Raw genomic sequence first — 12,465 nt, 5'->3', positions numbered from 1 at the left:
GTAGTTAACATGAGCAAGTGTTTGTCTTTGGAAACATTAACCAAACATTGAAAGCGATTCAGAAAGAAAAAAAAATCATTAGACCGGTTTCATTTGTCTCTTCAAACACAAATCCCTGAATAAAGCATGAGCATCCCCCAAAACAATATAGCTTTCAGCACCACCCACTGGTAAGAAATGTCCCATATAAATACTTTACCCACCAGGACTGCAGAGTCTCTCTGAAAAGATATTCTCACATGCTTTAATCTCACAAGACTTTGACCCTTTGTCATTTCAAACCGCCTTTCACCTCTCACTCACCCCATCAGAGAGCATTCAATCATCTGTAATTGCGATCACACATCACCCTTACAAAACAACTGCTGCAAATGCAATCTATAACTGGACCCAAACAGGGGAATGGAAATCCCATTCCTGGGAGTTCTAAAACAAACAATGTTAGTCCTACCAGTAACCTCTATCCTGAGAGGACAAGGTTAACATCGACACTCTGTGAATTGGTGCACCCAAAATAACAATCGCACCGAACAACACAATCAAAGCATTCCCGCGTTCCCTCATTGTTTAATTTTCTGTTTTTTATCTGCGATATCTCCCAGCGTGCTCTTATCTTTGACCCTCAGCTTGTAGCTTTGTGGCAGCTTCCCTTTTAGATGGCTGATGACCTTGGGAGGGATGTCATTAAACCCTGACCCATTTGATGATCCCCTCATGTGGAATACATATGCCAAACGGGAGCCGCTTTCACACAGCAGGGGTGACGTGAAATACTTACAAAAATATGACTTGACACACTTTATCAAATGGGGAAAGATGAAGACAAAACAGCTGCTGCTGCTGTCGTAAGCAATCTGGCCGTGATTGAATAAAAGTGTCAAGAAAAGGGCCGCTTGATGGTCTTTTGTTCTCTCCCATCCAGGTTGATGTTAGTTTGAGCTGTCAGGGGGGAATCACAGCTGTGTGATTTATCAATACTCCAGTGACCTTGTAGCCGGCGGAGGATGAGAGCACAGCGCCCCCCGTTTGAAATCTTGCTGAATGCCCAGAAACGATCCACATTTTGGGTCTGCGTGCCAAGTGGCGCATCGGCCGCCAAAAGAAGGGAGTTTGCTTGCACTGTGGATTTCTTTGAGAGTTGCAAAGAAAAAAAAAGCAACACTAAACAAAAAGGCTCAATGAACAACAATTTTTGTAAAGGATTATTATTCTATCTTAATTTATAAATATACTGTTGTTCGTTCATAATACATTCACGTTAATTACAAAATGAGTGTATATAGAAATTAAGGAAAGATGGAAAAACTATTGCATTTTCAGGCACTAGTCAACTTTGAGATTTTGGGTTATTTACTTGTCTTCTTTTAGACTAGTGAGACGAAAACAAACATTTTAAAAGTAAACATTTAAGTAGTTATTTTATTAAACTAAGTCTACTTGCCTATTAGATTTCAATTACTTCAGTAGCACTTATATACACAAAGCTTTACAGTTTTATTCCTATCTATATTCTAAAGGTTTTTGAGGAATTGGGAAAAAAATCTTTTAGTTAAAATGTTCACACTATACGGCTGAAGTGTCTTGCCCTAACATTAAATAATCATTTTAATAATACTCCCATAAACCCATCTGTGGAATAGATTTTATGCAAATTTTTCAAGGGATCTGCATAAACGAAGTCCTAATTAATACCTCTGAAGAAACCTCTGTACTGTTTGATACTAAAGTGTTCTTAATTATGAAGGGGAAGGTAAGATGCCCCCAGGTAAAACTCAACAAATGGATAGCGATCAAGAAACATGGCGAGTTTTGTACTCTGGACCTTTTGTACTTCTGACCTGTAATGGAGCAATAATTAAAATAATGCAGCCTAATGTATGATCATTTCTCATTGGATGGCTATTTTACTGCTTGTGTTATTTAAGTGGAATACTAGCCTGCATGTTTAAATGCTGTAATGCATACAAGATGCTTAATATTTTCATAAATAAAAGCTGACATAGACAAAGATATTAGTGAAGATAATAATATATTATATAATTATATTAAAAAAAACTAATATTTATAAAATATGCACAAATTAATATCCTACTATTATATTTTGTTATCCAATACGAAGACAAACATACATTCTAAGTGTGGCTTAAGTGTCCAAATGCATACAGTGCATTCAAGAAGTGTGTCATATATATCTGATTACACTCAATCCAGAACAATCACATTGAGCCATTTCCCAGGGTAGACTGGGATCTATTTAAAGAGGTTTTTGTATCAATGCTTCTAATAAAACCTAATTAATTTCCCCTTTTTTCGCTAGGAATGCACAACATGTTTAACCCGATGCCTTTGGAGCAGTCCATTGATTGGCAGATCTGTTTTTCACCAGACACTGATGGCTTTAATGGTGAAGGTGCCCCTTTGTTCAGATTTTATTGACCAGCCAGAAGAGGCTTAGCTTTATCATAGCATTCCACATCACTTTCAGGGCTTAACCAGTGCATTTCACATGACAGTAAATAATACTGCTGGTCAAATAATTCATTAGCACAACAATAAAGAGAATAATAATAGGCAAATATGTGCATGTACTTGAAGCCGAACAGAGACGAGTGAGGGGAAGGGAGGGGTAGACAGAGGCTAATAGAGACAGCTTTGTCATGTGATTAGTGGTCTGCTTTGAAGGAATCTGGCCAATGACTAAACAGGACGAGGTGTGGACAGATCAGCTAATGGCTCGGAATGCGGCGGCTAAAGAGGTACCAGTTACTCTTATATTTTCTCATACACTTCAGCTCATATATAGTATTTTACCTAATACAGCCTCTAAATGAGATAAATAAACAGCAGTGAAGGTGTTTTTTTTTATTAATTATCAGACAATCATAGAAATTCTGAGTAATAAAATCTTTAAATTATATAGCAGCCCTCATGTTTTTGGACACTTAGAAGTCACACTTGAAAATGAACATCACTGCATCTCAAACCAAGAAGCATTTTAAGAAAGACAACCCAAAATTCAAGCAAAAATATTAAAATAATTATGGATGCACTACTGTATATCTATAACATAATGGTTATATCGACTGATATTAGATTTTCTTTTTAATTATACTGGATATTTAATTGTGCATGTTCATTTTGCTTATTTTACATTGATCACTTAAAGTTAATCTTTAAAAACACTAATAATTTTAAAAAAGGTTAAATATAATCTTCAGCAAACCTCTAAATGAATATCTATTTTTTAATACTGTACATTATTATTTTATGATTCCTAAATACTTGCAGAATTTAAAACTGTATTTCATTTTCAGTTATAAGAATTTATGCAAAATTGTTTACAAATTTTAATATCAGCCATTAATCAGATATGTCATAACATGAACATAATTATTGACTTAACAGTAAATGCATCCTTTAAAGGTTTGTTAGGTTTAAAATAATGCAACAATAGTGTTCAATAATGAATATTCAAAGTTAAGACTGGGCACCAGTGGTTCCTCTGCTAGGACACCTGTGTGAACTTGAAGGGATCCGACATCTGGTTAAAAGTAATTGCAAAAATGTCTGAGAATGTCAGTTCTGAGAAAATCATTTGTTTGCAGATGCCATTTGGCTGAATAAAATATGATTTGGTAATTTAAGTGTGGCTTAAGTGTCTAAATACTTTTTGGGGGCCAGTGTAAGCTATTTCAACACCTAACATTTGTTGTGTGTAGGGTATTTTTTCCTGCTGCCCCCAAAACTGGCAACTGTTTCCTCCAATCTCACAGATGAATAGAGGCATAATGATCTGAGCCTTCAGTGAATATTACAGCATTATAATCTTATTTGTTTGATGCAGCAATTGGACAGATGTTCTCTTGATTTGACGCTTTTTTGGTTACAAAACGTCCTCCATGAGGCTTACAAATATTTATCCACGTAGCAGCATGAAACTCGTTATGCTGGAGTAGATAAGCTTTGTATGTTTGACTAAAGCATTGCTGTGCTGTTCCTTAATTGCTTCAAATATACAAACCGCTCAAAGACGTAAATACATTGTTTTGAAACAATGAGTTAGTGATAAGCTCACAAATTTAGCTTACTGTTTCCACACTCAATTTATGAATAATCATTTCCTGAAGAAACTTTCTTGAGTGGGTATCAATGGGCAAAATGGAATTTTATGAAGATATAGTAGTTCACCCAGAAATAAAAATTTGATGAAAACTGACTCACCCTCAGGCCATACATGATGGATTTGTTTTTTTACAAACACGCAGCTTTTTGCTTCACAAGACATTAAATGATGGACTGGAGTCGTGTTGTGGATTATTGTGATGTTTTTATCAGCTGTTTGGACTCTGATTCTGACGGCACCCATTCACTGCAGAGGGTCATTGGTGAGCAAGTGATTTAATGCTAAATTTCTCCAAATTTGTTCTGATCACGAAACAAACTCATCTAAATCTTGGATGGCCTGAGGGTGAGTAAATGTTTAGCAAAATTTTGGTTTTGGTTGACCTATTCCTTTATGTGAACAAAAACAGTATGACAGAGAGAGGTTTTTTTACTGTATATTTACCTTCATTTTTATGTTTTGTACTTACAGTACTATACATAATGTAACATATCACCTTTCAGATTATTAGACACATATCTGTATAACTGAGTGTACATGATAATAGTATACACAGAAATAGTGCTTTTTTATTTTGTTTTTTTATCTGTTTTGTACTGAGGGGAAAAAGGGGGAATTATTAGTGCATTCGCGCATTTCATTAAATTCCAGGCACATACCTCGTAAAAACAGTTTATATAACTTATAGGAGGTACCTTTCAAATAAAAATCTGCGATTTTCAGGAGACCAGACTATCCACTTTTTAACTATCTTGTTCCTTTGAATTTGGATACACTTGAGTGTTCCCATATCATTTTGTTCATTCCAGTGTTCAACAAAAAAGCAGTTTCTGCTATCAGATGAATCTCTCTCTCTCTCCCTCTCTCTCTCTCTCTCTCTCTCTTTCGTAAACAAGGCATGGGTTGTCTAGCAAGGAGAACACCTGTAAGACACAGATGAGCGTACCTGAGCCAACCGTCCCGACCGAGTCAATATGCAATTATTTCAACTGAAGATCCACCACTGTCTACATCAAACGCTCCACATTCCTTGGGCAGATTAGCCAAAATTATCTTTTATTATTTTGGCCTGCATAGACGAATTGAACTCTATCTGGTCCACATTGCGATGAAATCCGAGACAGCTTGAATGGCAGTGGTATGTTTGGAGTTTGGATAATACATACCTTTTATGAAAGGGCCAACGGCGGCAGGAGATTAATAACTGAACACTGAGTGCCTTTCACTGATACTATCCCTCTGGTCGTCTTGTAAAAGCCTGTTGAGAGGTTAAATTAAATTGCTGTAATAAATGTTTGGTTTCAGCGACGCTGTATTATTGAAAATCAAACAAACACCGACAGGATTTTGTGCAATGAGGATCAGAAAGGGAAAATTAATAGGTTGGGTAAACAAGGGATTGGTTGTCTAGCAATGAGAACACCTGTAAGACACCGATGAGCGTACCTGAGCCAACCGTCCTGACTGAGTCAATATGCAATTATTTCAACTGAAGATCCACTACTGTCTACATCAAACGCTCCACATTCCTTGGGCAGATTAGCCAAAATTATCTTTTATTATTTTGGCCTGCATGGACGAATTGAACTCGATCTGGTCCGCATTGTGATGAAATTCGAGACAGCTTGAATGGCAGTATGCTTGGAGTTTGGATAAAACTTACCTTTTATGAAAGGGACAACGGCGGCAGGAGATTAATAACTGAACACCGAGTGCCTTTCACTGATACTATCCCTCTGGTCGTCTTGTAAAAGCCTGTCGAGAGGTTAAATTAAATTGCTGTAATAAATGTTTGGTTTCAGCGATGCTGTATCATTGAAAATCAAACAAACACTGACAGGCTTTTGTGCGATGAGGATCAGAGAGGGAAAATGAATAGGCGGCATGGGGCAAGGGGGGAAGTATTATGTACATTTGAAACTGACTTGTTTTCACTTAAACATTAATTAAATTGGAGCTAGAGGAACAATTATATTGATGAATGTTTTTTGTAGCTACTGTAATTAAATTAATCCATTTAATTAACAAATTATATTGAACTTTTCCCCAGAGAGCAACATTAGACTTGTGTTCTCTCTTACAAACAAGCAAAAATAATGTTGTGGAAATTATTGCAATGATCAGAGAAGGAAATTAAACTGTGTCAAATAAAATGCACAGACAAAGACAAACCGATGGGGTGTGTATTGTCATGTTGTAACACAATCACGGATGATTGTAACGCACGGGGGAAAACATAATTGGATCAAAACTTTTTCATACCTTAATGGGCTACTCTAGAGAGATCTGGTTCCCTCATTTGCAAATTAAATTCGATAGCATTCTGACAGCACAATGCAGCTCTATAAATGTATTTATATAATCACTCAATTATTACAACAACTTACATTATGCTCAAAGAAGCAGTTCAAAGGGCTTAAAATTCTCACACTTGAATTTATTGTGTACTGTATCAAGTAAATGAATAACATATAACACTACAGAATTTAGTAGCCTATTGTAATGCTACTACACTTTGGGTCATTCAGCAACTACTACTACTAATTATTAATAATAATAATAATAATAATAATAATAATAATAAACTTTAAAGCAGAATAGAATATTATCCTATTAATAACAGAAAGTGTTTTTTATTCATGTGATTCAGAGTTATTCATGTGTATTCAGAGTTAGATCCCAGATGACTGGCGACTAAACAATGCCATCTAGAGGTAGTGAGCTGACACTACAGTGAGATTGACCTAGTCTGACAAGACCCGTGGCCTAGATCAATTTTTCCCCATTTCATGTCAAGAAAAACTAAGAAGGACAAAGCCATGACTTAAGGTGTTATTTGAATATACGCTATATTAATCAAGACTTCTGTACAAAATTAATTACAGAAGTGTCAATGCATACAACATTAACACAAAGAAAGCGTTTCAATAATATTGTAAGTTACCTCACGCTGCGTTATGTTTTCTCATTGAGGAAAGCTGATTGAGCGAGTCTCTTTTGGATGCTGATTTTTCTCATTTAATTTGTGAGTCCGTCGGGCCTGTTTGAAGTTAAAGCCTACCACATGTTAACCGCTTCCGGTGAGAAGGGAGAGTTCAAGATTATTAATATTTTCGTAGAATCCCGTACGTAAAACAAAAATCAACGAAGTAGACGCCAGACGTTGAATAATCTAATTTTTTGATAAATAAACGAATTAAATAATTAAAACTATGGCGGCCGCAACAAAAAAAGTCACGTGACTGAAACCCATGAATATGTAGTGGGAGGAGTTGGATCTGGATCCAACCTCGCCCCTTGGATCCTGTGTTCTGCAGTGAGGACCATCTCATCTCCTCCTTTAGTAACAATCCTTAATTTGATTTGGTTAAATAGACATCACTACGATTTGGTTCGCAGTTTTGAAGAAAAGGAGGTCTGAATGTTATTGACTTGGAAATATGAACAATGTCTTAAAAAAACTCAATGGCTAAGATAATTTCTTCATAACACAAACAGTATCCTATATGGTTTACAATATCTTCGGAAAGTAGGTGGTCTTGAATTTTTATTCAGATGTGATTTTGAATTGTCCAAGTTACCTCTCAAATTGTCTCTCTTTCATCAACAGGTTTTGTTGTGTTGCAAACTTGCTTTTTCTCACAATTTCAGTCCTCACAAGACTTGTAGCCTATTTGGAACAATCGCTTTATTTTATATTGCGATAAGTCTTTATTTTATGAAAATTTGTTTAAATATAATATCCTTTCTCTATTGGATATGATGGATAACCATGGTGACATTCTCAGCTACAATGATTTCTGCCTGAAACATGGCTTTGTATGTCATCCTAAAGAGTTTCACACAGTTGTAAATGCAATTCCTAGAAGCATGGTATTATTGCTCAAAGGGATTCTTTCTCATAACAGAATGTCCTGTGTCAATATCCATGTTAACCCTCTTACCTATAAACCTATAAGTTAAGTCTGGAGTGTTTAAAAAAGGTTGTATGCTACTTGATTAACAACCTTCTTTGGTAAATTTTTTATTCCTAAGTGTAGATTTTTGAAAACCACCCCTTCTTTTCCTCGCTACATAAATGACCTTAGAATTATTGCTTCATCCCTATGTACACTTTCGAGTAATAAGGCTATTACATTAGCTAATTTTTTTCAATGAGTTTAGTGACGCATAGTATCTTATAACCCCTTTTACAAAGTTATGTAAATGTATTATTATTTTATTTTATTTTATTTTATTAATACAATTCATCTTGAATTTCTAATTCAAGTTTAACTACTGCTATGCAATGTATATAACTATATATGATATATGATAACTTAAAACCTGTAGTGTTTTATATACTAATATAAAATATCATTTATTCTTCTCATGTAAATTGTTTGCTGGCTGCCATGTTTGCTGATGGAAACTCAGTTCATGGCTCACATGTAGTTATGGTATCCACCAGCAGAGGCTAACTGGTTCAGCCAAACCTTGACCTCTTGGCAAAATCCAGTTGCTTATAGAGTGCTACACTGATGACATATTTTTGTAGGCCAACCCGGAAATTAGCATCACCTTTGTTCCCTCGAGAGAAAAAAAAAAACACAATAGCATTTTTCCATTGGCTTTTCGATTTTTGCAGAAAATAAGATCTGTGACCAGCAGAAGTTTACATTTTTGCATGTTTTGTTCATACAATCGCCAGGAATAAACAAACTAAACCACTGACTCCGACATCACCATTAGTTTTCCCTTTTAGTTTCAGTCTTGATTTAACAGACAGTTTCCAAAGTTTGAGTTTAAAATAGTTTGCAAGAATGTGATATAAACACAATGAGGCTGTAAAAGCGGTAAAGATGATGATGTTTAATGCCCATGACAACCTCTGTTGTTCCATTTAGCCACTTGTTAGCAACAACCTTTTCCAAGCAAAAACTTTTAAAAAAAATCAGAATGTGGCATTACTGGTATATTTCATGCCAGTGAATAAAACATGAAAATATTTTTAACTTGTGTTAATCACAGACCCTATTTCAGACATTTTAACAAAAACCCATTCAGTAAACCCATTGACTTCAGGACGATGAAACCGGAAGTTCTAAAATGCAGCACTGCTGCACGCTATAACATTATCCTCCAAGAAGTGACATTATTTTTGTGGAAAATCAACAACACAGGTGGAAAACAGTAAGTCTAAGTAAGTCTAAGTCTCATCATTTGTCTGGTTTTAGTACCATAAAAAGGGTTTGAATAGTCTGAAAGTGGGAGACCACAAAATAATTTTCACATGATTGCTTTTCTTATTACTTTTAAATTATCATAATTTTGCTTTAACAGCGTCTTAATTAATGTTCTTCTACAGCTAGGCTTGGTGAATTTGAAAGATCGAAGATCCACAAAATTATAGCAGCCACACTTTTTTACGGAAATTAGGCTGAACTTGAATTTTGATATGGCTTATGGTTTTTAACAGAAATGCCTACTCGCTCCTAAATCCTAATCTGATAGATGCAGTCCTATGCAGTTTTTTTTTTTCCACCAAAGCAGTCTAAACAGTCTGCTAGTATTTTTATATAGTTATCCCTCAATATAATTGTGTCCCAACAGTTTGTACTTGTCTAATCTACATTTCCCATTATTAGAAATCCTGAAGACGCCCATATTCATCAATAAAACCAAAGGAAATTCACACATATCTCTCTTTCTATTTTTTTCTGTCTGTGTGCTAGTTCACATGTCACATAAACACAAATACTCGCATGGATTAAGTAGTTCTTTTCAGTGCCATCAAGCATTAAATATTATCTTAAAAGCTCTTTCAGTAAGCCACCCATAATTCCACTGACAATGTGGGCTTCCTGACACACCACACCCTTTAAAACTATAACTTTACACTTGACATTATAACCTGCTTTTTTAAAATATCACAAAATATGAATGCAATTGGTGATCAATACAACCCTTTTGAGAAAACATAAAAAATAAACATGTTGAATTTGAATTTCAGGATCAAATATCTTTTCTTGTGCATGACAATGTTTATTGTAGAGCTTGAGAGAATTTGACCACTTAATGCAAATACTTTCAAAACACCAAAGAGCTCACACTGTATATATGTCATGAATGTTGTGTTAAAATACAACCCATTTGCATTATACATGGCATTTTTTTTTACTATGATTTTAACCTGAAAATGATAAACAATAAGAATTCACAATTCATCTGTGGTAAACAGTTTTTAGACATGTGAGTTTATTAGTTCATGTACAGTAGATGCTCACTCACATGCTTTGCATTTTCTAAAGTCTGGCATCCAATTGTCGGCATATCCTGAGTTTTTAATGACATGCAACATGAATTACTTGCATTCATACGCTGATGTCCGTGTGCCAACATCAACAGATGCTCCCTGGCTGCTATGATCCTTAAATTCTCTAATGAGCAACAGAAAATACTCGCCTTTGATGCGCATTCAATACATAACTAGATTTAGTGGATCTTGATTTAACATTTGGCAATGTGGCATAGGCATGGCAAAACAAAATGTTTGTGCATGTATGTCACAAATAATGTCACAAATAGACTTCATGACAAACACATCAATGAAATGAATTCAAAATCAGTATTTTAGCAGTATTTTAAATGAAAGTCTGCTGTCTACAATTCAGCATACGCCTACCGCAGTCAAACCATTAAAGGGAACTTTTTTGTCCACACAATGAAAGTCATTGGGGTCCAAAACAACATTGGACTCCACTGATTTTCACCAAAAAAAAAAGAGAGAGAGAGAGAGACAATTTTCTAAATATCTTAAATGTTCCACAGATGAAAGTAAGTCATGCAGGTTTTTGAATGAGATGAGGGTGAATAAATGATGACAGAATTTTCATTTTTTGGGTGAACTATGCCTACTGTCAGAATATTTTACCCAGAAATATTATCTGATTAATGCTGCAAATGTAAATCAATAGCAATTTTCAGAAAACCAGGTCTAACTTCACAAAGAGAAACATCAGAGGTCCGTCACATTGTTCCGGTTTCAGTGGTTTGTCCGGCCCCAGAACAAATCTCTAAACCTGTCCAACATGTGTCTTTGTTTTCCTAATATACCTATGTTTGGTTTTCAAATACTTCTGTAAAGCAGGACAATGCAGGTTCACATACGAATGATGGGAACGGCCTTTATTTCCACATCACAATTCATTTGTCATGCTAACACATACTGTATGTTTCACTTATTGGAATATTGATTTCCTTTCATAATAAAATGAAACTTTAACGCACATTTTTACTAATCAGCAACAATTTGATGGACAGAATTGGGGTTTTCTACATATTTAACTAGAGCATGGAATCATCCTGCCACAATCATTCAGCCAGGCAAATAAGCCTGTTTGACTTCCTGTAACTGTCAATTTTTTATTTTATTTTTTATTTTTTTTATTTTTACAGCATACCAGGTTTTATGAACAAAATTTTCCTTAAGTGACATCAAATTTGTCCATAAATCAGCCTACCAAGGCATTCCAAGTGATCGTTTATGATCGTGTGCTATTTTAATCAAAACATTCCTGATATTTGTCCGTGGCAGCAACTTTGCCTACTTCAACACTTCTCCTAGCATGTTGGCAGAACACGCAATCCACACAGGCAGCTGCAGTGCAGTCAAGCAGTTTTGCATACCAGCACATATGGCCCAAGGGAGAGAGAGGGAGAGGGGCATAAATGGGAATTAACCCATTCCATGGAATTCCATACTGTATTCACATGAATTAAGGATCTCATCAGTCAAACACAACAGAATAGTTTTAGTTGGCTTATCTTGACTGATTACCTTCAAGCGTTGTTAGTTGAAACAGTATTATAATTTATAACGTTAAGATGATAAGGCCATTAATTTAACTTAAACATTTTGGTAAGCAATTCAGACATTTAGTCTTTTAATACACGAGTTTCACAATTTGAGTTGAATTACTGAAATAAATGAACTTTTCCACGACATTCTAATTTATTGAGATGCACCTGTATTTGTATATATATATAGATAGATAGATAGTTTAATAAGCATAAATTACCTAAAAATTTACAGAGATAATTTATATTCAATATGGCAATATGTATTGTTTTACAGCAGTAAGTTATTTTTTATTTTTTATTTTTCACCGTATCCTACCTTTTAGGCAAAAAATATCCTTATATTCCTCTAGGTCAGGGGTAGGCAAGTTCGGTCCTAGAGAGCCGCAGTCCTGCAGAGTTCAGCTCCAACCCTGAAAAAAAAACTCACCTGCCTATAGCCTTAGTAATCCTGAAGACATTGATTAGCTTGTTCAGGTGTGTTTGATTAGGGTTGGAGCTGA

General features: G+C 35.2%; 1 long non-coding RNA gene across 1 annotated transcript in view; it reads right to left on the bottom strand.

The window, feature by feature from the left end:
* The window catches only part of LOC107740918 (uncharacterized), a 26,105-nt gene extending 20,742 nt beyond the window's left edge, over window positions 1-5,363 (bottom strand). Inside the window, exon 1 of the long non-coding RNA XR_001640131.1 lies at window positions 5,290-5,363. This is a non-coding gene — a long non-coding RNA (uncharacterized LOC107740918). The remainder of the gene's footprint in view (window positions 1-5,289) is intronic.
* Between the last annotated feature and the right edge of the window lie 7,102 nt (window positions 5,364-12,465).

The sequence above is a fragment of the Sinocyclocheilus rhinocerous genome, unplaced genomic scaffold (genome assembly GCF_001515625.1).
Source record: "Sinocyclocheilus rhinocerous isolate Xijiao unplaced genomic scaffold, SAMN03320098_v1.1 scaffold165, whole genome shotgun sequence".
NCBI lineage: Eukaryota > Metazoa > Chordata > Actinopteri > Cypriniformes > Cyprinidae > Sinocyclocheilus > Sinocyclocheilus rhinocerous.
Note: the sequence above shows the minus strand (reverse complement) of the source record. Positions and strands in the feature narration are given on the sequence as shown.